The 27,045-nt window shown below is 41.9% G+C and overlaps 2 protein-coding genes and 2 long non-coding RNA genes across 7 annotated transcripts in view; 2 read left to right on the forward strand and 2 right to left on the reverse strand.

Annotated features, from left to right (window-relative positions):
- Positions 1-16,252, reverse strand: part of LOC106579182 (heparan sulfate glucosamine 3-O-sulfotransferase 2) — a 31,899-nt gene extending 15,647 nt beyond the window's left edge. Inside the window, exons 1-2 of one of the 2 annotated variants that reach the window (XR_014381656.1) lie at positions 14,232-16,252; positions 3,043-10,754 (exon numbers count right to left, since the gene is read on the reverse strand). The gene's annotated coding sequence lies outside the window, so the exon portion shown is untranslated. Of the gene's footprint in view, positions 1-3,042; positions 10,755-14,231 lie in introns of those variants that run through there. The other variant, XM_082965865.1, reaches the window with a different exon arrangement.
- LOC145862315 (uncharacterized) lies at positions 1,575-6,023 on the forward strand. Of its 3 annotated transcripts, XR_014381658.1 has the most exons (6): positions 1,575-1,719; positions 1,929-1,955; positions 2,256-2,465; positions 2,555-2,649; positions 3,708-3,765; positions 5,840-6,023. It is a non-coding gene; the product is annotated as an uncharacterized LOC145862315 (long non-coding RNA). The 3 variants fall into 3 exon arrangements; XR_014381659.1 differs by lacking the exon at positions 3,708-3,765 and having other exon boundaries at positions 5,840-5,956; XR_014381657.1 differs by lacking the exons at positions 3,708-3,765; positions 5,840-6,023 and having other exon boundaries at positions 2,555-3,167.
- Positions 16,253-22,010: 5,758 nt separating the features above from the next.
- Positions 22,011-25,951, reverse strand: LOC106579181 (uncharacterized). The gene is made up of 4 exons (XR_001322604.3): positions 25,801-25,951; positions 23,809-23,917; positions 23,511-23,674; positions 22,011-22,169 (listed from the first exon to the last, which is right to left on the reverse strand). It is a non-coding gene; the product is annotated as an uncharacterized LOC106579181 (long non-coding RNA).
- The window catches only part of lrrc4bb (leucine rich repeat containing 4Bb), a 42,195-nt gene continuing 40,350 nt past the window's right edge, over positions 25,201-27,045 (forward strand). The window contains exon 1 of the mRNA XM_014158840.2: positions 25,201-25,584. The gene's annotated coding sequence lies outside the window, so the exon portion shown is untranslated. The remainder of the gene's footprint in view (positions 25,585-27,045) is intronic.

A 27,045-nucleotide genomic window follows, 5' to 3' on the forward strand; every position in this document is an offset into this window, starting at 1 on the left:
CTGGACGCCTGGCCAAACTGAGCAATCGGGGGAGCAGGCGTTGGTCAGGGAGGAGATCAAGAACCCGATGGTCACTCTGACAGAGCTCCAGAGTTCCACTGTGGAGATGGTTGTCCTTCTGGAAGGTTCTCCCATCTCCGTAGCACTCAACCAATAAGGCCTTGGTCAGAGTGGTCAGACAGAAGCCATTCCTCAGTAAAAGGCACATGACAGCCTGCTTGGAGTTTGCCAAAAGGCACCTAAAGGACGCTCCAACCATGAGAAACAAGATTCTCTGGTCTGATTAAACCAAGATTGAACTCTTTGGCTTGAATGCCAAGCGTCACGTCTGGAGGAAACCTGGCACCATCCCTACAGTGAAGCATGGTGGTGGCAGCATCATTATTGATGCCCGTTTTGGGCTGGATGTGTCAATGTGTAGTTCATACATACATACATACATACATACATACATACATACATACATACATACATACATACATACATACATACATACATACATACATCATCTATGAAAATAATTCCTGTTTTACCTCATGTCATGTCCTGACCATAGAAAGCTGTTCTTTTCTATGGTAGAGTAGGTTAGGGCGTGACGGGGGTTATGTTCTAGTTTTGTATTTCTATGTTGGGTTTTGTTTGGGATGATCTCCAATTAGAGGCAGCTGGTCCTCGTTGTCTCTAATTGGAGATCATACTTAATTAAGTAGGTGTTTTTTCCACCTGGGTTTGTGGGAGATTGTCTTTGAGTTAGTGTATGTTTCACCTCTGCGTCACGGTTTGTTGTTTTGTTATTCTGTTTATTTATATGTATTGCATAGTTTCACAGTGAAAATAAAATGTGGAACGACACACACGCTGCACTTTGGTCCGCTCCTTCCTACGACAAACGTGACACCTCAATTAGCCACAAAATTCCTAGATTGAAAGGGACTATTTCTTGAAGCTGTGCTGTGCAATTTTCCCTACATTTCACAGCACGTGGGCCAGCCCCCAAGCAATTAGAGTTTCAGCCAATGAGCTTCAGCCCCTTGCCATATGAGTGATGGCTAGGAAGATGCACATGATTCACCCACAGTAGAGAGAGAGAGAAATTACATGGTGTACAAATCTGCACATATGTAACGTAGTACACAATTTTCGGGGACCTCAAATGGCTCGTGAGTGCTACTTTCAGAACTACTGGCTAAAAAGTAAACAAAAGAACCAGAGAATCTCTTTAAAGTTGCTGCTCCCTTGTCCTTGCCTATACACTAGAAGTTACAACACATAGTCTCTAACACTATCTCAGATGAGTGTGGCCTTTGGTATTTACAGTAAGTCACCATGTTTACTGTCAATGAGAGAAGCACCAAGAGACTAAAATATGTGCTTTCTCTATTACTCTATAAAACCTTTAGTGTCATCAACTAAATTAACGTTAGTACTGCATTGAACGAAATCTCAATTGACATAAAAAATACAAACTCAGATATAGGGTCAAAATATGAGAAGACAAGACAATCATTTTTGGGGAGTAGTCATGTACAGTCCCCTTCTAAGAGAGAAAGAAGGGGAGGAGTTAAGCCCTGAGTTCTTGTGAAATGAAAGTGAAAAATAGATTTTCTGTATAGTCATATGGCAGATCTGGAGAGAAGTTTGTTTGTTTTTAATGACTATTTCGCATTTCTATTGATATTAATCTGATAAAAAACGTTTTTTATCAGAAGTGGCAGTAAGGTAGGGGGTATATCTAATATTTTTACTTTCCAAAAATAAACATACATTTCTATCATAAAACAAAAAATTCTGAAGAGAGAGAAACACAGGATATACAACATGTGTTACACAGTATGTGTTTTTGCACTTGAGAGAAATAGAGAATAGGATGAATAGAAAAGTAGCTTAACGATGTGTATAGTTATGGATTCCAACTTTCTTTTCTGCAGGCAAAATGGCAGAGGCTGGTTTTCCTAGTAAGTCAACACGTCACTTTCTCAGGAGTTATTGGTTGCTTTTCTTGTATTAATGTACTATATACAAACCACAGTTTAGTCAGTAGATCTATGTCATAGATTATAGATTTGGAGCAGACATGGGATTGTTGTTGAGTCACAAACGGTTAAATAAACATCGTTTCCTGTAATCATTGTCACAAAAACGGAGCTCAACAGGACACACCTTCACATAAAGTCAACTCTGTCAGCACCAAAAAGCATGGTCATGAAGTAAAAAAATACTGTTTAATCTTTAATAAAACAGATATCCTCTTGCAGGTAAGCCAAGGATGGGAAAAGTATGCACCTGTGTCGTAGGTCATACTTTCAATTCTGATAAGGACTTGGTAAGACAACTCACTGGCCGAGAAGACTGTACTGAAGTGTCACTAGAGGAGAGTGATGTCATCATAATGATCTGTCCTATGTTCAGTGACTTTGGAACTCTGGACCTTGATATACAATTGGAGGTGGTCTCAAAACACCTAGGTATGTATCAAGAGGCTAATTACCTGAATACATGCTTTATTTGTTAGAGTTCTTAAACTAACCTTGTTCATCCCTCACTCTCTTGACAGCTGGTAAACCTGTTGTTCTGGTGGTGCTGCATCATGACACTTTCGACCCAGACTCCGCTATACCTGACAGCAGCAGACTAGTGACCAGGGGCGAGGTAATACTCACAGTGGACTGTCTATTTAATCACAGAGGACTGCTGGACTGTCCTCGCAATAAAGAAGCAGTCGATATGATTCTGAAGAGGCTAAACGTACAACCAAAGTTATAGTTACAACTTATAGTCCACTTGAAGTTATTTAGCACCGCAGTCGCCCCTCGCCTGTTTGGGTGGGTTGAGTTTTGGCCAGTCTGGCGACATAAATTAGTTAAAAGACAATTAAGAAAGGGAGTTCCAAACTTCTCTGCCAATAACAGCTAGTTTTCAGTTTTCCCCTCCCCACTCAGACCACTCCCAGACAGTCCTAGGAAAATTATGTTTAGCTCAATGTATGATTGAATTGTATAAGGACTTCTTTCAATCAACTTATGGAAACCACCAAAATGACTATTGAAGGGATGCAATGAATTGTATATTGATATTGAATTGAGTTTAACTGACACAAGTTGAATATATTGTACATTAAACAACAACAACAAAAAACTATTGTAAAAGTAATTAAACAGTTTTCCCTATTGAATGTGCATTGATTGAAACCTGGAGTCATCTGAAATAAAATCTTCAAATGCTGATGACGTCTTGCAAATGCAATAAAAACAAAAACAGCTTTGATGAAATGTGAAGTATCTATTTGAATGTATTATTATTATTATTAATATGGGTCAGAAAAGCTCAAGTATTTTGTTAAACAATCTAGGAGCTTCAAAACACTAAACTCTTTGGTCAGCCATATGGTCAATTATCTTAATTTGCAGTGTTAAACATTTTGTAAGATAAGGCAAAATGTCACATTACAGTGCCCTTATTACTGTGTAATTACTGCTGTAAGTACATTGTAACAAGTATTGTAATGAGTCATTGTTACACTGTACTTACACAGCGCTTACAGGAGTAAACCTAGCCCTAACACTGACCATAACCTTTACCCTAAGTACAGGGTCAGTACAGTGTAACAATGAGTAATTACAATAGGCTACTTGTTACTGTATTTACACAGTAATAAGAGCACTGTAGATTATTTTATGAAAAGGTATTAATAACCTATCTATTTTTAGATCCCTTCACCAACCCCATGGTAGAACCCTGGTAACAATCACATAAAAATGTTTCAAGGTAAGCAGGGTCAATTATGGTTAGCATCTTCAATGAGAAATCTTCAACAAGGTCACTGTAGATTGCTCAATTTACCAGTCTAACTTGTTCTTAAGATTGGTACTTGAATAGAGCATCTGTTTATAATGTACAAAATCAACGCATTTCCCCCGCTTTTTATATCTCGCCCAAAACCTTAAACCTCTTAGAAGCAGGGTATGTTGAACACTGCTGATACAAAGAAAAATGTAATTGATATTCAACATGAGGTACGTTGAAATTTGACTTTGACACAGTGTCCATTCAATGTGTTTTTGCTAGTTGGGTCAACATTCAACTCTCTTTAAATGTGTAAGCAGGCACCATGTCTATCTACATGTGTTATTAACACATCTGCCAAGGACTCATTCAAATCTAATATCCAACATCCTATATATCAAGCAGGATTTTCACTTTGAGATTGATCACAGGGAAACCACCCCACAGTGGTTATTGTGAAATAAAATGAGGGTTGATCAGATTCTTCTTTAGGTTCGGTTTCTGGGTGAGCTGATCTGACAGAGTTAGCAAGGCTAAAGAGTGTGACCCGCTCTTAGCTTTGCTACACTCACATTCTATGCACCTCTCTAATAGTTAAATTCACTACTGTGGCTAGTAATAATTGGGTTATCATGAGGAAGTTTTGAGAAAACTCACTGTCCAAGACTGCAGCACCAACTGTAGTCACAATGTTTACTGACAGTCGATGACAAAATCACCAATGGAACGTTGCCCTTTCTTTGCTACACAGTAAGAGCTTTAGTTCCATCAGGTGTATACATGCTTTTAAAGCATTAAGTGTAATCGCTTAAAACATACAGTATACATACAGTACAAAACAACTTCAGATAGGGCTAAAATATGAGGACTGATCATGAAAAAAAGCATGTTCATTCTAGTCTACACGTTAACTTCTGCTTCCAACATAAAACGAGACAGAAGAGGAGGAGTTCAGGTCCGTGTGTTTATGGGTAATTCCTATTTCGTCTAATCTCGGGAATGCCAAACAAGAGGAAATTAATCGCTTTGATCATTTTTCTAATTGGAAACCAAAACGAAAATTGGATATCAACTCGTTCTCGTTTCTGGTTTCCAAATTGGGTATCGAGTAACAGATAATAAATAACGACAAAGTGTATCAAATTATGATTATATACATTTTGTTCATACCTGGACGTACACGCCACCTAATATAGCTAATATTAATGGTGCATAGCGGTTGTGTTTACAGACTGGGTTGAGCTACCGTGTCGTCAGCACAGAGAAAGGATTTTACATTTGTGTGACAGGAAGATAAAAATAGCTAAAATGGCCAATTTATCATGAAGTTAGCATGCCAATAGAACGAACTCAACAACAACTGAACAAAGTTGGCTTGCACTACCTGGCTAGCTAGCATTAGCCGGCTAACGTGACTGCCAAATATCTTTATAACTAAACCGCATTGTTCTGTGTTACTGCTGACTAGCTAGCAGGCTGGCTAACTACAGTAGAGAGCCCTACCTGGCTATGGCTATAGTCATGCTAGCTAGTGGAAGTAAGTTAGTCCCTCATGCTAGCTAGTTGTAGCTAGGTAGTGGATGTAAATTAACATTAGTCCCTCAACCTGCTGCTAAAAGATGAAGCGGCCCGGCCAGAGCGAGGTAACGTTAGCTCCTGCAGAAAGGTGAGATTTGTACATTACTTTCTGTAGCTAATTTAGCTAGATCTTCTGTCTGGTTGGTGCTTATTGACCGAGTAGGACACAGAATGACATCTGAACATGTCATCATTTTAAGCTCCCGAACGGCGCAGCGGTCTAAGGCACTGCATCTCAGTGCTAGAGGTGTCACTACAGACGGTTCGATCCCAGACTGATTCACAGCCGTCCGCGATCGGGAGGCCCATAGGGCAGCGCAGAATTAGCCCAGCGTCATCCTGGTTAGGGGAGCGTTTGACTGACTTGCCTAATTAAATAAAGGTTAAATAAAAAAATAATGAATGATACAGAGAAAGTCTGATATTACTTGATTACTGATTTCCCCCCACACTCTCTCACCCTCTCTGTCATTCACAGGACCATTCAGGGTCCACTCACTCAGCCCTATCCACAAGTTCTCAAGATCCTATACTATTTCCTCCTACAACACCCTGATGAGAAGCCTGGTCCAGTGACTGGCCCCACAGGCCTGGCACCCCTGGCCTGTGGGAGATAGTTGGCACAGAACTCATCAGTGCCTAAAGTGCCCAGCAGAGGGTCCACCAGAATCCCAGCGGGTGGTCGGTCTGGGGGAAGCCCTGGCAGCGATGAAGGATCTCCTACCTTGACATTTTTCGAAACCATTTTTTCCAGTGTTTAAGGTTTCTGAAAGCTAAGCACACAATATGCTAAAGTTCTACAGCTACAGTAGAATTCAAAATTTGTTTGACAGTAGTCAACATGCTCCATTATAGGCCATAACAAGATGCATTGTCACAGCTCAGTGACTTGCAGATGTTTGTAGATCAACCAGTGTCCTGTTTATTTTTTTCATTGAGTTTAGAAACAAAATTACATATGTCATTCAGTTGTGGCTTGTTAGCTCTGATAAAGACTTACTCATGTACATGTTCATGTATGTGTCTAATAACCCCTTATTACATATCACAGTGGACTCAGGTTAATAGAGAGTATACAAGCTTTGAAACAATGGCAGCAAAACCTAACCTAGACTAATTTACTGGCTAGTCTTTCACTCTCAGCTTTGTTTGACAGTTCAGTCTGTCACCACTATAGGCCATATCAAGATGTATTGTCATAGCATTGATATCACTCGTAGATAGGTGTAGAATGGCGCATTGCCATTATCTGTTATTATTAATAAATACAGTGCATTTGTAAAGTATTCGGACCCCTTGACTATTTCCAAATTTTGTTACATTATAGCCATATGCTCAAATGGATTAAATAAATAATTTTCCTCAATCTACGCACAATACCACATAATAACAAAGAAAAAACAGGTGAATAAAATTATTATTATAATACATTTTTTAAATACCTTATTTACATAAATATTCAGATCCTTTGCTATGAGACTCTAAATTGAGCTCAGGTGCATCTTGTTTCCATTGATCATCCTTGATATGTTTCTCCAACTTGATTGTGACTGTGGTAAATTCAATTGATTGGACATGATTTGGAAAGGCACACACCTGTCTATATAAAGGTCCCACAGTTGACAGTGCATGTTAGAAGCGTGGCATACGCAAGAGTGAGGAAGGACCGTGATATGGCGGAAGTAGAAGTGTCATTTGAAGCTGAAAGCTTGTCGAGTACAGTTAGCGAGAAAGATGAGTGGACAACAGTGAAGTTCGATAATGGAACAAAAAGGGTAAAAAGTGTTGTAGAAAATGAGTCTGATGAATCGTTACTTGTTGGAGTACGTTTTTTTGGATAAGGATGTTTATTTGGGAAACCCTTTTGATGTCACAAGGATGGTGAAGAAGGCACTGGGAAAAGTCCATGCAATCAAAGTAACCAGGAGTAGTATGGTGTTGATATCGTGTGTATCTAAAGAAGAAAAGGAGCGTGCATTGTGGCTCGCGAAATTATCGACGCATGAAGTGAATAGCTTTGATTTTCGGAACAGGGCACCGGTAAAAGGTGTTCTCTGGCGTCCCGTTGGACATTGATAACCAATATCTTAGGCAAAAAATTCCAGGAGTCGTTAATGCACGTCGCTTGACCCGTATGGGGAAAAGAAGCTAAGTTTCTGTATTATTGATGTTTGATGAGTATTTACCCCCCTATGTAAAGTTGGGATATAAGACCATCGTGCAAAACCCAATGCAATGCAAAGAAGTGTAAAAAGTTTGGCCATGTGTCAACTGTTTGCAGACGGAAGGAATATGTAAGTCTGTGAATGTAAAATGTTGCAACTGTGGTGGGAAATCATATTTCCGAATTCTATGAGTGCCCTGTTAGGGTGAAAAAGGTTGAGGTGTGATGGATCTGGGCTTTACAGCAAATCTATTTGGAGGCGGTGAAGAGCGTTGAAGGGGCAAAAGGCCCCTTCTGAAGAAGATATGGTGGTAGATGCACCACAACCAGTTGCAAATGTTATACATCAAGTGATCTGGATACGCTTATTGTGAAGAAGGTGGATTTGGTAGCATTTATAGCCACAGTTATTAATTGTACAGCACAAGTGTCCAAAATGTCCAAGGTGCTGGACATCATATCTGCAGCCGAGATGTTTTTTGGGCCTCCAAGACTTAACGGCAGAAGCACTGCAGGGACTACTGTCGCCAGGAAATGTCCCGCCATCACAGGATCTTCTGAACCTGTGTAGGGAACTGATTAAAACAGAAAAGCAGGCTGATTTAATTAACATTTTGTTACTAATAGATTGTACAGAATACATTTTTTACCCCACAATTTTTTCATTATTGAATCCTTATTATCCACCTGTACAATAGGTGGCGGTATGCACATAATTGTTGCGAACGCCATTAGACCAAAGAAGTGCATGTCAGAGCAAAAACCAAGCCATGAGGTCCAAGGATTTGTCCGTAGAGCTCCGAGACAAGATTGTGTGGAGGCACAGATCTGGGGAAGGGTACCAAAAAATGTCTGCAGCACTGAAGGTCTCCAAGAACACAGTGGCCTCCATCATTCCTAAAAGGAAGAAGTTTGGAACCACCAAGACTCTTCCTATAGCTGGCCAAACTGAGCAATCGGGGGAGAAGGGTCTTGGTCGGGGAGGTGACCAAGAACCCGATGGTCACTCTGACAGAGCTGCAGAATTCCTCTGTGGAAATGGGAGAACCTTCCAGAAGGACAACCATCTCTGCAGCACTCCATAAATCAGGCCTTTATGGTAGAGTGGCCAGACGGAAGCCACTCCTCTGACAGTAAAAGGCACATGACAACCCACTTGAAGTTTGCCAAAAGGCACCTAAAGGACTCTCAGACCATTAGAAACAAGATTTTCTGTTCTGATGAAACAAAGATTGAACTATTTAGCCTGAATGCCAAGTGTCACATCTGGATGAAACCTGGCACCATCTCTACGGTGAAGCATGGTGGTGGCAGCATCATGCTGTGGGGATGTTTTTCAGCGGCAGGGACTGGGAGACTAGTCAGGATCAAGGCAAAGATGAACGGAGCAAAGTACAGAGAGATCCTTGATGAAAATCTGCTCCAGAGCGATCAGGACCTTAGACTGGGGCAAAGGTTCACCTTCCAACAGGACAACAACCCTAAGCACACAACCAAGACAATGCAGGAGTGGCTCTGGGACAAGTCTTTGAATGTCCTTGAGTGGCTCAGCCAGAGCCCGGACTTGAACCCAATCGAACATCTCTGGAGAGACCTGAAAATAGCTCTGCAGTGACGCTCCCCATCCAACCTGACAGAGCTTGAGAGGATATGCAGAGAAGAATGGGAGAAAGTCCCCAAATACAAGTATACCCAAGAAGACTCGAGGCTATAATCGCTGCCAAAGGTGATTCTACCAAGTACCGAGTAAAGGGTCTGAATACTTATGTAAATGTGATATTTGCAGGTTTTTTTATTTATTAAATTGCTAACATTTCTAAAAACCTGTTTTTGCTTTGTCATTATGGGGTATTGTGTGTAGATTGAGGATTAAAAAAAATTATAATAATTTTTAGAATAAGGCTGTAACATAACAATGTGTAAAAAGTCAAGGGGTCTGAATACTTTCCGAATGTACTGTATGTCATAAGTGTTTCCAACGTAGGTTTAGAGATAGCCCTGTCATTTCCAATGCTACCAAGTTGCCAACACCGAGGAACGTAGGCCTGATCACCGACAACGATGAGACAGCCTATAGGGAGGAGGTCAGAGACCTGGCAGTGTGGTGCCAGGATTATAACCTCTCCATCAACATGATCAAGACAAAGGAGATGATTGTGGACTACAGGAAAAGGAGGATCAAGCACTCCCCCATTTTCATTGATGGGGCTGGATGCATCTGCTCGGCCTCCGACCGCAAGGCACTACAGAGGGTAGTGGGTATGGCCCAGTAAATCACTGGGGCCAAGCTTCCTGCCATCCAGGACGCCAAGTCTAGGTCCAAAAGGCTTCTTAACAGCTTCTACACCAAGCCATAAGTCTCCTGAACAGCTAATCAAATGGCTACCCGGACTATTTGCATGTCTAACCCCCCCCCCCATTTTTACGCTGCTCTACTCTCTGTTTATTATCTATGCATAGTCACTTTACCTCTACCTACATGTACATATTACCTCGATTACCTTGACTAACCGGTGCCCCCACACATTGACTCTGTACTGCTACCCCCTGTATATAGTCTCGCTACTGTTATTTTATTGTTGCTCTTTAATAAAACAGGTTTACTTCAGTTTATTTTAGTAAATACTTTCTTTACACTTGTTTTTCTTAACTGCATTGTTGGTTAAGGGCTTGTAAGTAAGAATTTCACTGTAAGGTTGCATTCAGCGCATGTGACAAATAGAATTTGATTTGATTGGAAGGTGAGTGTTGAGCCAATATCTTCTCTGTATATATCTGCAGATCCAGGGGCATCAGGCAGTAGGTCCTCTGTTATCCTGGCCAAATTAATTGTGGTAGAAAATTCCAATGACATTCTGATTCATAATCTAGCTTTACTGGACTCCCGTCCTGAACCTGCCGTTGGCTTGAGCTGGAGCGGCTGTTATTTAAGTCCCGCCATGGGACTATGCTGGTGTTGCATACTTCAGATGCATTGTGGTCACTTCTCGCTCTGTGCTGTTCTGCTCCTCCCAGGACCCAAACAACCGTGGCAATGGCTGGCGTGAATTCACGTAGACCTCTCTGCAACCTTCACCGCTGTCTGGGTTGTCAGGAGCACCTGGAATGGACCAGTCCAGCGCTGTTGGTGCCAAGTCTATCTGCAGAGGTCCTTGATGACCACCCAATCTCCTGGCTGCAATTTGTGGAGCTGTCCTCCTCTTTGGTTCAGGCAAAGCTGCTTCAACTCCTGGAAAAATAGATTTCAGAGCCTTGTTAAGTGCAGCACCATGTTCGGTATGTGTAACTGGCTGTAAGGGAGTCAGGGGCAGGAGAGCAGAATTTGGGTAGCAAATGGAGCCTTTTATTTAGGCGAACAAAACACACGGCACAGAGAACACTAAACACAATACGGGTTGACATAACCCAGCGCAACCAGTCTAACGTGCGCATACACGAAACAAACAATTTCACACACAGACATGGGGGGAACAGAGGGTTAAATACACGACAAGTAATGAGGGAAATGTAAACCAGGTGTGTGGGAAAACAAGACAAAACAAATGGAAAATGAAAGGTGGATCGGCGATGGCTAGAAGACAGGTGACGTCGACCGCCAAATTAACAAGGAGAGGAACCGACTTTGGCGGAAGTCGTGACACACAGAGCATAGTAACTTGCCATTCCAGCGGTGTACTTGACAGGTATTCGACCTGTCCTTAAGAAAAATGTGTTCAACAGTTCATCATTATGCAATCATTAATTCGCAATGTCATGACTGTCCTGATCAGGTCAGGTTACAGGAGACCACAATCCTACAGGGTATCTCTCAACCCCCAACAGAGGAGGAGAGATCTAGGGGTCTGAAGATGTGGGGGTTTTATGACCCCTCACGCCCATGATAGTCTTAGGCCACAGAGAAATTCCTTTGTCCTCACTATGGAGAACTGGCCTCAGAACATTAACCATGCAATAAAGGGACTTTGGAACAATGGTTTCCGTCAGCCACAATGGTGGTCATAACGATAGACGGAATATGAAAATGTATGTCATTTTTGTTTTATTATTAAAGGTTAACAGATGACGTTATTATGAAAACATTGTACCTTTAAGAGTTTTCCCAGTATATGCCTGTTGTTTATACATTGTACGTTGTGTGGAAAATATCCAAATCAAAGAGAATGTTTTGGTAAAGATGAGATGTGAAGTTAGTGTCTAAAATTGGATTTGAGTAAAATCTAGGCCTTGTCCCTTAACTTGGTACGCCCAGAGAATTGCCCTAAAGGCGGTTATGCCCACTTCTGACCAGAAGGTATAAGACATGGGACTGAAGAAGTAACATATCAGACTACTGACCCCAGGCTGCAGCCACGGTCTGAATGGTCAACGAACCCCAAAACGCAACATAAAGTTTGAAGACAAAGAAATCTTTTTCTACCCAAGCTACGGATGAGTAGCTGTGTCTAAGTGGGTGAATTCAAGCCGAACCACCTAGCCTCCACTCTTCATCGAATCGTGGTATCTACGCTGTCTCATTCCTATGCTGTGAGCTCTGAGCTACAGAGCTGTCTGTCCTCAGAAGCCCCCTTTCAAAGCAAGGACGAGGAATCAGACTACTAAGCCAAAAGGGACACTGACATCGTCAGGACAACCAGAGAGTTGCGTCGGAGCGGTGCGTCCTTGAGAAGCCTAAACGAACCAAGCGGGACGCCCCTCTGAGATCTCCAACACGTAATTACATCATTATATTCTGACCCATAAGAGCGGCAGTTCGGGGCAAGGCTAGGTTTAAATAAGCATAGCTGACAAATGAACATTTCTCTCGTGTACTTTCTTTGTTTCTCTCTCTTTTAAATCCCCATTTTGGGTAACACGCGCCATAGTGTGTTGGCCCTTTATACTAAGTCCTAATCAATAGCCTAGACTGTGTTCTGTGTATGTGTTTTATGTATCTTTTATCATCATTTTAGCTTGCTAGTAAATAAATAATAAGATTGGTGTGGTAAACTCATTGGTGTAGCCCGGGTTCGTGCAGATTCCCGGATTATGCGACGTTCAGAAATGAGACATTAGAGGAAATTGATTAATTTGGCGACTGTTGTAAAACCAATATTCTGATATTCTTTGAGTTAATTTGGGAAATAGAAACTCAATAAAACGAATTTTCCCATGGTGCCCCAGGTTAATGAGTTAATAATTGCTTGATTCATTGCTTGATTCATTTAATCACGCAATTATAAACAGTTAATCATTCGATGAGCAACAGTCGTCACATTAACTAATACAACGTCACGACAGCAATCATTCTGGTATTGTGTGCGTCCACACATTAATTCATGGGGTACCCCCTCATTTGTTTAGTTCTTTAACAGTATCTACATTTCTTAACAGCAGTCAACTCTTAGATCAATCAGTTAACTAATTCCAGGCCTATTTTAAATTAAATTTGGTTCACTTAAATTCAAATCCAAAGATCAGTCAACTCAATTCTGCTTACTTAAATTCAGCGCCCGAGAGTACAGGTATTTTTTCTACCATTACTTCTCCCTTTTGACACATTGGCTCACTTCCCCAGGCCCTGCACCTGATTGCAGATCAGAAACATCCTGTAGCGAAAACAACATGCTTTTAACAGAGACATGAAGTTCAACAAAATAGCCTCCCAACAAGTTTTCAACCAATTTAGAATGTGAAATTGTCTTCCCAGATGAGGTGAAGAACCCATGTTGCCAAAGTCATGCACAACCCGAAATGCATACCTGCTGCCAGTATACATCATAACAGTATCCTTTAACAAAATGCATGCACAAGTTTGAGCAAACAATTCTGCAGCTTGGGATGACAGATGTGGCGGTATATTTAGCACTCTCTAGGGTAGTGGCAGCTGTAGTTCCTGTATAAGACACTAATGGTTCTCCTTCAGTCCCCCTGGAGTCCACTGTATCTTGTCATTCATTGCCATCTTGTGGTCAGAAAGTGGCTGTACAACATCAGCATTGTCAGGCAGCCAGGCTCAACAATAGCCTGCCATTCCTGTGTGTCAACACACAGTACCAGTCAAAAGTTTGGACACACCTACTCATTCCAGAGTTTTCCTTTATTTTTACTATTTTCTACATTGTAGAATAATAGTGAAGACATCAAAACTATGAAATAACACATATGGAATCATGTAGTAACCAAAAATGTGTTAAACAAATCAAAATATATTTTTTATTTGAGATTCTTCAAAGCAGCCACCCTTTGCCTTGACAGCTATGCACACTCTTGCCATTCTCTCAACCAGCTTCAAGAGGAAGTCACCTGGAATGCATTTCAATTAACAGGTGTGCCTTGTTAAAAGTTTATTTGTTTTAATGTGTTTGAGCCAATCAGTTGTATTGTGACAAGGTAGGGGTGGTATACAGAAGATAGCCCTATTTGGTAAAAGACCAAGTCCATATTATGGCAAGAACAGCTAAAATAAGTAAAGAGAAACGACAGTCCATCAGTACTTTAAGACATGAAGGTCAGTCTATATGGAACATTAAGAACTTTGAAAGTTTCTTCAAGTGCAGTCGCAAAAACCATCAAGCGCTATGATGAAACTGGCTCTCATGAGGAAAGGAAGGTTGTTGACATACTGTATTAACTTACACCCAGCAGGGGGTATGAAACCCTCTAAATTGTTCGCCAAAGCAGCAGAAAAAAACACTGCAGGTGATACCGTATAACTTTAGGGGCTTACCTTAGGGGCAAACGGTCCAAGTCCAACGCTTGTTTAAAAACTGTGATTCTGGAGCGACGGGAATGCTAAAGAAAGCATTAGCCAAATCAACAACTGAAAACCATTTAGCCGGTGCTGGCACTGCAGATAGTACTGTAACGGGGTTTGGCACAACGAGCGCTTGCATGAACTGCATCATTAACAGGTCTGAGATCTTGAACAAAACGCCAATCACCTGAAGCTTTTTGGGCAGGAAGAATGGGGGTGTTGCATGGAGAGTGTGGACAAGGCACCATTGCTCCCCTTTCTACCAATGAAGCATGAACAGGGGCAATCTCCCACACTGCCTCCTGACTCGGAGGATACTGGGCTCGGCCTGGTCTGTGTGGTCTCAGGTGTGACGTAAGCGGTTTCACCCCCCTCATTTGCCCAATGTCATACTTATCTTTATCCCACAGAGAGTCTGGGAGAACAGCCAACAAGGGTGACTCAGTCTCCATGGAAACCATCTGTTTATTTGGTTTTGCATTATCAAACCATGCACACCTCGCTGTAAAGCAGCAACCCAACAGTAAGGCACACATAATGTGTGCTCGTGGAGAATTTAGACCCATCCGCTCTAACTTCCCAGTCAGTAACCTGCAAGACAGATTTCAACCAGACACCAGTATCCTCCCAGGCAACGTCATCTGTCAAATCAAATCAAAGTTTATTTGTCACGTGCGCCGAATACAACAGGTGTAGACTTTACAGTGAAATGCTTACTTACAGGCTCTAACCAACAGTGCAAAAAAGGTATTAGGTGAATAACAGGTAAGTAAAGAAATAAAATAACAGTAGCGAGGCTATAACAGTAGCCTTAGCTGCTGAAACATGTGGTACCCTGTCACTAAAAATATAAAATAAAGCCTGTTCTTTAGACATCTTCACACTAAGAGCGCAAAATTGGGGCCCACTATTCATGTCACTGCATAGTAAGTTCTCTTGGGGTGTAGTTCCTGTCAGCCAGTTCTGTTCATAATATAAATCTCTCGTCAGTGGTGCAATGTAAGTCAGTCTGTGGCATAAAACTACCAGTTTGTTTCCAACAGCTGTTGATAAAATCTCTTCAATTGGGTCACAATGTGATCCGTCATTGTGCTATATGTCCCATGCATACCAATCACACGTTGGGCCAGTTAGACAGCGTCATGAGATGGCATGTCCCCTGAGGCTGTATAACAGTGAGGCCCTTTTCTTTACAAAGAATGTTAATTCCCAACTTACAGAGAAGATCTCTTCCTGCTAAATTTACAGGGCAACATGCAGAAGAAATGAATTGATGTTTTATGCATGTCGTCAACCTTTAACAGGTAGGGGCATCGTGAACAACTCTTTCATAGTCACTCCTGAGGCTCCCACAGTGCTGACTGATTCATTTCACATGGGAGGTTTGGACATAGATTTTGAATTTATGACAGACATTGCAGCGCCAGTATCTACCGGAAAATTGATTGACTCATCACTGACGAAGAGACAAACCATTGACTCCTCACAGGGGCTTGAAAAAATCTTGAAATGCTGTCCAAGAGTGTCAACTGTCACTACCTCGCGTCAGCCATATGTGGGTTGTAAAAGGTCATTTTCGGCGGTGGTCCAGTTTTCCAGCCCCCCCCCTACCCCGTTTGGTAGGTTTGCTTCGACATGTTCTGGTGAAATGTCCCTCCGGTCCACAGATATAGCAGGTAAAGCTATTATCTGTGGTGTCTGTTGTCAAGCCCGTCCTTCAGCACTGTCTCCCCTTCCTTGTCTCCCTCTACCTCTTCCTCTCTGTCCATCATTTTGAGGTCCTCCCTGAGCCTGCTGCTGCTGGCCCTGTCCTTGATAGAAGGCCAGCTGTACAGCTTGTAGTTTCACACCCTCCCTTTTTCATTCTCTGTTTCGTCTTATCTTCTTGAGACAGTTGCTGCCTCTCAGCGTGTTTACAGTGTTCAATGACCGTCTGTAGCTGGTCTGATGCCACTGTGTTTGCGGAAAAAGTTATCCAATCAATGCCTGTAGTCTTCCAGTGACCCTTTAGCTTTCTGCGTGCAACTATTGATGGCTGTCTAATCAGTGATGGGCAGGTAATGTTATTTTATACAATCACACAGTCCAGCCAGCTGGGTCTGATAAAGTCTGTCCTCCGTCCAGTGAAACGGTAGTCATTTTAGGCGTGTGTAGAATGGGTTCCTACTGCGCTGGGGCTGCCTCTGAGGGGTCTGTTGGTCCTGCAATCGTATCAGGTCTTGTTAGGGGGTAGAGCTGCGGCGGCTGAGGTGGCTGAATGGGCTGCTGTTGGACAATCAGGGCGGGTGCTGGGCGGGTCCTTGGGTAGGCAGAGGGAGTCTGGAAGGGCATCAAGGAATCTTTGGGTTGTCTGAGAATTTATAGCACGACTTTAATGCTTCTTGGTTGGGGTCTGAGCAGATTATTTGTTGCGATTGCGAACGTAATAAAACATTAAGATCCACAACATTTATTCCATGGGACAAAACTAGGTCCAGAGTATGACTGTGGCAGTGAGTAGGTCCAGAGTGAGTGAGTAGGTCGATGATGGCTCCGAAAGCCTTTTGGAGTGGGTCTGTGGACTTTTCCATGTGAATATTAAAGTCACCAAAAATTTGAATATTATCTGCGATGACTACAAGGTCCGATAGGAATTCAGGGAACTCAGTGAGGAACGCTGCATATAGCCCAGGAGGCCTGTAAACAGTAGCTATAAAAAGTGATTGAGTAGGCTGCATAGATTTCATGAATAGAAGCTCAAAAGACGAAAACGTTGTTGTTTTTTTTGTTGGTAAATTTAAATTTGCTATCATAAATGTTAGCAACACCTCCGCCTTTGCGGGATGCGCGGGGGATATGGTCACTAGTGTAACCAGGGGGTGAGGCCTCATTTAACACAGTAAATTCATCAGGCTTAAGCCATGTTTCAGTCAGGCCAATCACATCAAGATTATGATCAGTGATTAGTTCATTGACTATAACTGCCTTTGAAGTGAGGGATCTAACATTAAGTAGTCCTATTTTGAGATGTGAGGTATCACAATCTCTTTCAATAATGGCAGGGATGGAGGTCTTTATACTAGTGAGATTGCTAAAGCGAACACCGCCATGTTTAATTTTGCCCAACCTAGGTCGAGGCACAGACACGGTCTCAATGGGGATAGCTGAGGTGACTACACTGACTGTGCTAGTGGCAGACTCCACTAAGCTGGCAGGCTGGCTAACAGCCTGCTGCCTGGCCTGCACCCTATTTCATTGTGGAGCTAGAGCCCTGTCTATGTTCGTAGATAAGATGAGAGCACCCCTCCAGCTAGGATGGAGTCCGTCACTCCTCAACAGGCTAGGCTTGGTCCTGTTTGTGGGTGAGTCCCAGAAAGAGGGCCAATTATCTACAAATTCTATCTTTTGGGAGCGGCAGAAAACAGTTTTCAACCAGCGATTGAGTTGTGAGACTCTGCTGTAGAGCTCATCACTCCCCCTAACTGGGAGGGGGCCAGAGACAATTAATCGATGCCGACATCTTTCTAGCTGATTTACACGCTGAAGCTATGTTGCGCTTGTTGACCTCTGACTGTTTCATCCTAACATCGTTGGTGCCGACGTGGATAACAATATCTCTATACTCTCTACACTCGCCAGTTTTAGCTTTAGCCAGCACCGTCTTTAGATTAGCCTTAACGTCGGTAGCCCTGCCCCCTGGTAAACAGTGTATGATCGCTGGATGATTCGTTTTTAGTCTAATACTGCGGGTAATGGAGTCGCCAATGACTAGGGTTTTCAATTTGTCAGAGCTAATGGTGGGAGGCTTCGGCGTCTCAGACCCCATAACGGGAGGAGCAGAGACCAGAGAAGTCTCGGCCTCCGACTCCGACTCGCTTAATGGGGAGAACCGGTTGAAAGTTTCGACTCCGGTTGAGCATTCCTACAGCGTTTCCCTCCAGAAGCCATGAGAAAGGTGTCCGGCTGCGGGGACCGTGCGAGGGGGTTTATACTAACGTTACTATCTGTACTTACTGGTGGCACAGACGCTGTTTCATCCTTTCCTACACTGAAATTACCCTTTCCTAACGATTGCGTCTGAAGCTGGGCTTCCAGCACAGCTATCCTCGCCGTAAGGCGAGCGTTCTCCTGTATATTATAAGTACAACGACTGCAATTAGAAGGCATCGTGTTAATGTTACTTAGCTTCGGCTGTTTGAAGTCCTGACGAACCATGTCCAGATAAAACCTCCGGGGTGAAAAAGTTGAACGAAAAAAGTTGAGTGAGGGAAAAACTACAAATATACGGTAATGAAAAAGTAAAAACCGTGAGGTAGTCAGGTAGCAAAGTAAGATCGGCAACAAAACGCACAGCAGCACGTAAACAAGTCTGCAAATTGTGACCGGAAACAGGAAGCCGCAAACATGTTCCATTTGTTTTGTCTTGTTTTCACACTCACCTGATTTCAATTCCCTAATTACATGTTGTATATTTTCCCTCTGTTTCCCCCATGTCCTTGTCGGAATTGTTTATTGTAAGTACCTGTGCGCTACGGGTTTTGTACCCATGTGTTTGTTATTTTGTATGCCGTTAGTTTTATATATTAAACTGCTCCGGCTATTCACCAAGTTCTGCTCTCCTGTGTTTGACTTCCCTGTCAGCAGTTACGCACCCCTTACAGCCATGTGCTTCTTGTCAGTAACAACCACATCATCAAAATTAAGGGACACGGGCAGCTGTGAGGAGGAGGGTTTATTCTCCAGGACTTTAACCGTTTTCCAGAACTTCTTTGGGTTAGACCCACAGAGAGAGAACTGCTCCTTAAAAAGTAACTAACTTTGGCCTTCCGGAAAGCCTAAGTGCACTTATTTCTTATTTTCCTGAACGATAGGCAGTCAGCCTGAGTATCCGTGTGCCAAGCCTTTCGCCAAATGCAATTCTTGAGGTGAAGTAACTCTCCAAGATCACGGTCGAACCAGGGGCTGAACCTGTTTTTAATTCTCATTTTCTTTATTGGGGCATTGGGGCATGTTTGTTAACAATACCACTGAAAATATCAAAAAAGGTCCAAGCGTCTTCGACAGAGGGGATCAAGCTGATTCTATAACATTTTACAGAGGCCAGTTCATGAAGGAAGGCTTGCTCATTAAAGTTTTTTAGCAAGCGTCTATGACAAATCAGGACAGGTCATTTCACTGACCAGCCATTACGAACACAGGCTGTAAAACAGTGATCACTAAGGTCACTACAGAAAACACCAGACTGATACCTATCAGGATTATTTGTGAGGATAACATCGTGGAGAGTAGCCTTTTCTGGGTGTTTGGAGTCATACCTGTGGGATTAGTAATAATCTGAGAAAGATTTAGGGAGTCCCATTGCTTTAGGACTTGGTCAGGTGGTTTAACTTCATCGGGGTAGGGGGCAGTATTTTGACATCTGGATGAAGAAGGTGCCCAGAGTAAACTGCCTGCTACTCAGTCCCAGAAGCTAAGATATGCATATTATTAGTAGATTTGGATAGAAAACACTCTGAAGTTTCTAAAACTGTTTGAATGATGTCTGTGAGTATAACAGAACTCATATGGCAGGCAAAAACCTGAGAAGAAATCCAACCAGGAAGTGTGGAAATCTGAGGTTGTAGTTTTTCAAGTGATTCCCTATCCAATATACAGTGTCTGTGGGGTCATTTTGCACTTCCTAAGGCTTCCACTAGATGTCAACAGTTTTTAGAACGATGTTTCATGCTTCTACTGTGAATGGGGAGAGAATAAGAGCCATTGGAATCAGATGACTGAGAAAATTACATGAGCTCAGTGGTGCGCGCTCCTGTGAGAGTTAGCTGTGTTCCTTTTCTTTTTGAAGACAAAGGAATCGTCCGGTTGGAATATTATGGAAGATTTATGATAAAAACATCTTAAAGATTGATTCTATACATTGTTTGACATATTTCTACAAACTGTAATATAACTTTTTTGACTTTTTGTCTGAACTCACAGCGAGAGCACAGTGGATTTGGATTACTCGACTGAACGCGTGAATAAAATGGAGGTATTTGGACATAAAGGATGGACTTTATCGAAACAAATGAACATTTATTATGGAACTGGGATTCCTGGGAGTGCATTCCGATGAAGATCATCAAAGGTAAGTGAATATTTATAATGCTATTTCTGAGTTTTGTTGACTCCACAAAATGGTGGGTTTGGTTTTGTGACTGAGCGCCGTACTCAGATTATTGCAAAGTGTGCTTTCGCTGTAAAGCTTTTTTGAAATCTGACACAGCGGTTGCATTAAGGAGAAGTGTATCTATAATTCTTTGAATAACAGTTGAATATTTTATCAATGTTTATGATGAGTATTTCTGTAAATTGATGTGCTCATTCACCGGAAGTTTTTGGAGTCAAAACATTTCTGAACATTACACGCCAATGTAAAATGGGGTTTTTGGATATAAATATGAACTTTATCGAGCAAAACATACATGTATTGTGTAACATGAAGTCCTATGAGTGCCATCTGATGAAGATCATCAAAGATTAGTGATTAATTTTAGCTGTATTTCTGGTTTTTGTGACGCCTCTCCTTGCTTGGAAAATGTCTGTGTGTTTTTTCTTGTCTAGGCGCTGTCCTAACATAATCTAATGTTATGCTTTCGCCGTAAAACCTTTTTGAAATCGGACAATGTGGTTGGATTAACGAGAAGTGTATCTTTAAAATGGGATATAATAGTTGTATGTTTGAGAAATTTGAATTATGAGATTTTTGTTGTTTTGAATTTGGCGCCCTGCTATTTCACTGGCTGTTGAATAGTGTGTCCCGCAAGCATCCCGCATACCCCAGGGAGGTTTTAAGCATGTCCCAGTTTAAGTCACCAGCAGGACAAATTCAGACTTAGTGTAAGGGGCCAGGAGAGAGCTTAGGGCAGGTAGGGTACAGGCCGCGGCTGATGGAGAACGGTAGCACCCAGCAACAGTCAACAAAGAGCTATTTGAAAGTTGAATGCTTAAAACCAGCAAATCAAATTGTTTGGTGACAGACTGGGTGGAGACAACCGCGCACTGAAGGTGATCCTTGGTAAAGATTACCACTCCCCCAACTTTGGAAGATCTGTCTTGACGAAAAAAGTTATGACCAGAAAGGTTAATATCAGTATTCAAAACACTCTTCCTTAACCACGTCTCAGTAATGACCAACACATCTGGATTGGAGCTGTGAACCCACAATTTCAATTGATCCATTTTAGGTAATAAGCTTCTAGTGTTAACATGCAGAAAACCAGGCTTTTACGAGAGCAGAAATCAGTGAAGCAGATATCAGAGCACAAGTCAGAATTGGGGCCAGGATGTAGATGCACATTTCCAGATATCATCAACAGTAATACAATCAAGTCACGGCAGAGGACAGGGAGAGCTCTGCAGTGCTGATTTATGACATCTGAATGTGCATCAGATGGCAACAAGATCATATTGTACAGCAATTTCATCAGGTAACATGAATACAAAGCCGGCTTTGTATTCCATCCTTTGGCAGCAGCGAGAACATTTTGGATACTGAAGTTGAAAATAGGTCTAAAAATATGACTGAGTTTCCAGACCAGAGGCACAAATAAGCGAGATTTACTACAAATAATACCAGATATACCACATTGGTGCACATTGTAAAAATTAGGACTGGGATTGGTGTTTTACTGAACCAAAACCAACTGGAAAATGTTCTTTATGATTCAAGTTACCCTTTGAAATGTCGAACTCCACAAATGTGTCAACATTCAGTAAAAAAGCACACTTGAAGCGAATGTAAACATTTAATTAAACCAATCTAATCAAAGAGCAGTTGAACAAGAGGTAGCAAAAAGTTTAGGATGAGGGGGATAAATTCATTGATGTTGTCCGACAGCCTGGCAGTGTGGGATTGGTACCAACGGCAAAGCAACTTCCCCATAATGTATCCTGGAGAGAAAGAGAGAGCATGTGGCAGTGGAGGGGGTCATTACAATTATTTGAAAGGGACACAACATTGCTCTGGCAGTAGGAAGCTCTCTCATCCATTTATATGCAGATGATACAGTCTTATACTCAGCTGGCCCCTCCCCGGATTTTGTGTTAAACGCTCAACAACAAAGCTTTCTTAGTGTCCAACAAGCTTTCTCTGCCCTTAACCTTGCTCTGAACACCTCCAAAACAAAGGTCATGTGGTTTGGTAAGAAGAATGCCCCTCTCCCCACAGGTGTGATTACTACCTCTGAGGGTTTAGAGCTTGAGGTAGTCACCTCATACAAGTACTTGGGAGTATGGCTAGACAGTACACTGTCCTTCTCTCAGCCCATATCAAAGCTGCAGGCCAAAGTTAGAGGAAACAAGTCTAGATTTATGATAATCGCTCCTCTTTCACCCCAGCTGCCAAACTAACCCTGATTCAGATGACCATCCTACCCATGCTAGATTACGGAGACATAATCTATAGATCGGCAGGTAAGGGTGCTCTCAAGCGGCTAGATGTTCTTTACCATTTTGCCACCAATGCTCCTTATAGGACACATCACTGCACTCTATAATCCTCTAAACTGGGCATCTCTGTATACCCCTCGTAAGACCCACTGGTTGATGCTTATTTATAAAACCCTCTTAGGCCTCACTCCCCCCTATCTGAGATATCTACTGCAGCTCTCATCCTCAACATACAACACCCGTTCTGCCAGCCACATTCTGTTAAAGGTCCCCAAAGCACACACATCCCTGGGTCCCTCCTCCTTTCAGTTCGCTGCAGCTAGCAACTGGAACGAGCTGCAACAAACACTAAACTGGACAGTTTTATCTCCATCTATTCATTCAAAGACACAATCATGGACACTCTTACTGACAGTTGTGGCTGCTTCATGTGATGTATTGTCGTCTATACCTTCTTGCCCTTTGTGCTGTTGTCTGTGCCCAACAATGTTTGTACCATGTTTTGTGCTGCTACCATGTTGTCCTACTGCCATGTTGTGTGTCTACCATGTTGTCCTGTTGCGCTGCTACCATGCTGTATTGTTGTCTTAGGTCTCTCTTTATGTAGTGTTGTGGTGTCTCTCTTGTCGTGATATGTGTTTGGTCCTATATTTTTTATTTTAGTTTAAATGTTTAATCCCAGCCCGTCCCAACAGGAGGCCTTTTGCCTTTTGGTAAGCCGTCATTGTATTTATTCTTAATTGACTTGCCTAGTTAAATAAAGGTACAAAATAAAAATACAGTATTCTAACAAGTAAAGAGTAAACTATAGGTAATACCACACAACATGAGAAAGTGACATACCTTGAAAGCATCATTCCAAACAGGAAGTGTAAAGAAGGGGCTTTCCTTGAACGATAGGGAAGGGGAGGAGGGTTTCAGCTGAGGTCCAAGCATTCTGATATGTTCTGTCCAGTTGTCCCTCAAACAGTGCCATCAATCAGCCTACAATACCATCTGAGTGTGAACTGTGAGGATGGCAGAGAGAGAGAGATCAATAATCACTGTTGAGCATTCCACTTAAATTGTGTAATACTGTTCTAGAGTCAGATTGTCATAGCACAGTAGGGTACAGCAGGGTTAGAGAGATATGCAAACTTACAGTCATGGTGCCAGGCTTTTTGCTTCTCATCAGGGTGTTGTAGGAGGAAGTAATGAAGGACCTTGAGAGCTTCTAGACAGGGCTGAGTGACTGGACTGAGCGAATGGTTCTGTGAATGAGAGAAGTGTGGGGGGAAATCAGTAATTAAGTAATATCAGACTTTCTCTATCATTGATCATCAGCAGCCCTGAAAGGTATGCCAATTGTCGTAGCAATTCATTTAGTATCCTCACCAGTATGCCTTTACTACATCTGCCTTTCAGTTAGCAGAAAAGGAGGTTTGTGAATTATACCCACACCAATAAAAAGGCTGATTTTAAACTTAATGTATTGGCTGATGTATGAAGTTCATGATGAAGTTCATGATGATCATCTCAGATACAGTACTGTGTTCCTTCTCCTGCGGGCACACACCAACTTTGTTAATTTGTTGTGGAGTTTGTTCTATTGGCATGATAAGTTAAGCATCTTAGCTAACATTACTAATTTTATCTTCCTGTCACACAAATGTCTAATAATTTATCTGTGCTGCTTACACTGCAGCTCAACTCAGACTGTAAATACACCCGCTATGCACCGTGAATATTATATTAGGGTGCGTGTACTTCCAGGTATGAAAAGAAAAAATTTTTTTTTTATCAATTTTATCTTTATTTGTTATCTGTTACTAGATTTGGAAACCATAAACGAGAACGAGTTGATACCCAACTTTCGTTTTGGTTTTCAACGAGAAATTCTAAAATCAGTCATTTCCTCTTGTTTGGCCTTGCCGAGATGAAATATGGTTTGTGTTAACAATTTGTAAGTCGCTCTGGATAAGAGCGTCTGCTAAATGACGTAAATGTTGTTCAAACTCATAAACAACACACCCTCGTCTGGTATGCCCGTCGCCATCTTGGCGGGCGGTTCAAATGATTAGCCAAGCAAGGGAAGTTTGCAACGTAAGCCCCTCAGCCCTCGTTTTTAGTCGAGTTTGCGAGTGTACAATTATGTTCACTTCGGGGCCTGAAACTCCCCATAATTCAATTTGCGACGATTGTACATCCGCTAAGAAAAGTCAGCCAAAAATGTAAACTTCAACATGGAGTCAACATATGTAAAGTTAAAACGAATGTAAATAAGTTAGAAATGGTGCTACTAATGCATAGGACGGCACAAACACGTCTCGTAAAAGTAATTATGTGTTTGTTTGGTTATCTTTTGCAAATTGTAGAAATAAAACATTTTCTTTCTTCAGAAGTTCCAGCTAGGCATTCTAACGTTATTTAGCTAATTCATTTACTAGCTATCATACAGTATTCGTATATTAATAATGATATATTTAATGTAAGTAGATATGCAATCGTAATTGACTGTAGCGCATATAAAGCACCCACAAGCTACCGGTAGCAGCAAACAAAATCATTGCGGGATGAACGAGTTACGAATTTCCGGGTAAGGACGGTCCATTTAAAAATCATTCCTCCCTTGCCCTGAAGTCATCAGAAGTGTCCACTTCATTTGAGGGCTGAGGGGATATGGTGTCTTTTAAGTGTTTGGACTGCACCCATGAACATTCCAGAAGCATCTGAGGAAAAGTGTTTCGGTCAGACTTCTTGTCCTCGGATGATGGTGGTTTAGATATTGTTTTATGAAGGGATAGTTGTTTTTTATGACTGTCATACATTGATGCAGATATAAAGCAGCAAAAAATGTTTTACCAGCTACTGACTTTCCTGGTTAAATAAAAATACAAATAAAAATGGAATACACATCTGATGTGGAAGACCATTAAAGGTAAGGGGCTCTGTTTTAACAAACCTAACGCAATGGTAAATCTTAGCGCAGCTGCTCTTGTCATTGTCACGAAGCCTACCGTCCCACTCGCGTTAGTAGTTCTGAAAGAGTAAGTGTAGGCTATATAGAAATAATGACGCCCAAATTGAAAATCATTAACCGAAATATTGAGGATTTCGATCAGTCTAATTGGGGTGTACATTACATCTCACATACCTGAACCGAAAACCGGTGTTGTGCCGAAAATCCCCCACCCCCTTCGCGTGAACGCGCACCACACACAAATCTTCATTGCTGCGACTTGCTTGCTAGTTGGAATTTCTGCTCTTCACTCCGTTGTCAGTTTAGTCTACAGTTTACTGATCTTAGTAGCAGAAAGCAGTGGCGGTTCTAGAACATTTCAACTGGGGGGGCCAAGCTGGGGCCAGTTGTACTGTTAGAGGGTTCAGTTACATTAGACGTTATTGTTGTCATATCGTTTTCTTCACTGCATTGCAGGCATTAGCAGGCAAAAGACCATGTTCACAATCATCATCGTTGCCACTGTCTAATAACCGATGTAAAAAAAAAAAGAACATAGCAAAAATTAGTTATGTAAAAATGATTTCATACTCCACATTTAGGGGGGCCACAAGGGGGTCCAAAATTGTTGTCACAGGGGCACTGGAATTTTTCTTTTCATGTGGAAAAAGGAAAGGTCTGAATACTTTTTGAACTGTACATATGAATTGGGTAAAGCAGTCTGTTAACATTATTAAAGTGACTAGTGATTCCATGTCTACAGTGGGGGAAAAAAGTATTTGATCCCCTGCTGATTTTGTTCATTTGCCCATTTACAAAGAAATGATCAGTCTATAATTTTAATAGTAGGTTTATTTGAACAGTGAGAGACAGAATAACAACAAAAAAATCCAGAAAAACGCATGTAAAAAATGTTATAAAATGATTTGCATTTTAATGAGGGAAATAAGTGTTTGACCCCCTCTCAATCAGAAAGATTTCTGGCTCCCAGGTGTCTTTTATACAGGTAACGAGCTGAGATTAGGAGCACACTCTTAAAGGGAGTGCTCCTAAAGGCAGCTTGTTACCTGTCTTATTTCATCTCGAAAACACCATGCTAGATCAATCAATCACATTTATTTATGAAGCTTTTTTTACATCAGCAGATGTCAGAAAGTGCTATACAGAAACCCAGCCTTAAACCTCAAACAGCAAGCAATGCAGATGTAGAAGCACAGTGACAAGGAAAAACTCCCTAGAATGGCTGGAACCTAGGAAGAAACCTAGAGAGGAACCAGGCTCTGACAGGTGGCCAGTCCTCTTCTGGCTGTGCCGGGTGGAGATAAGAGTACATGGCCATTAAGGCCTGATTGAACATCTTGAAGATCAAAGGTTCATAGATGACCAGCAGGGTCAAATAATAATCACAGTGGTTGTAGAGGGTCAGGTCAGTACCCCAGG

Source organism: Salmo salar, chromosome 19 (genome assembly GCF_965601325.2).
Source record: "Salmo salar chromosome 19, fSalSal1, whole genome shotgun sequence".
Classification (NCBI taxonomy): Eukaryota; Metazoa; Chordata; class Actinopteri; order Salmoniformes; family Salmonidae; genus Salmo; species Salmo salar.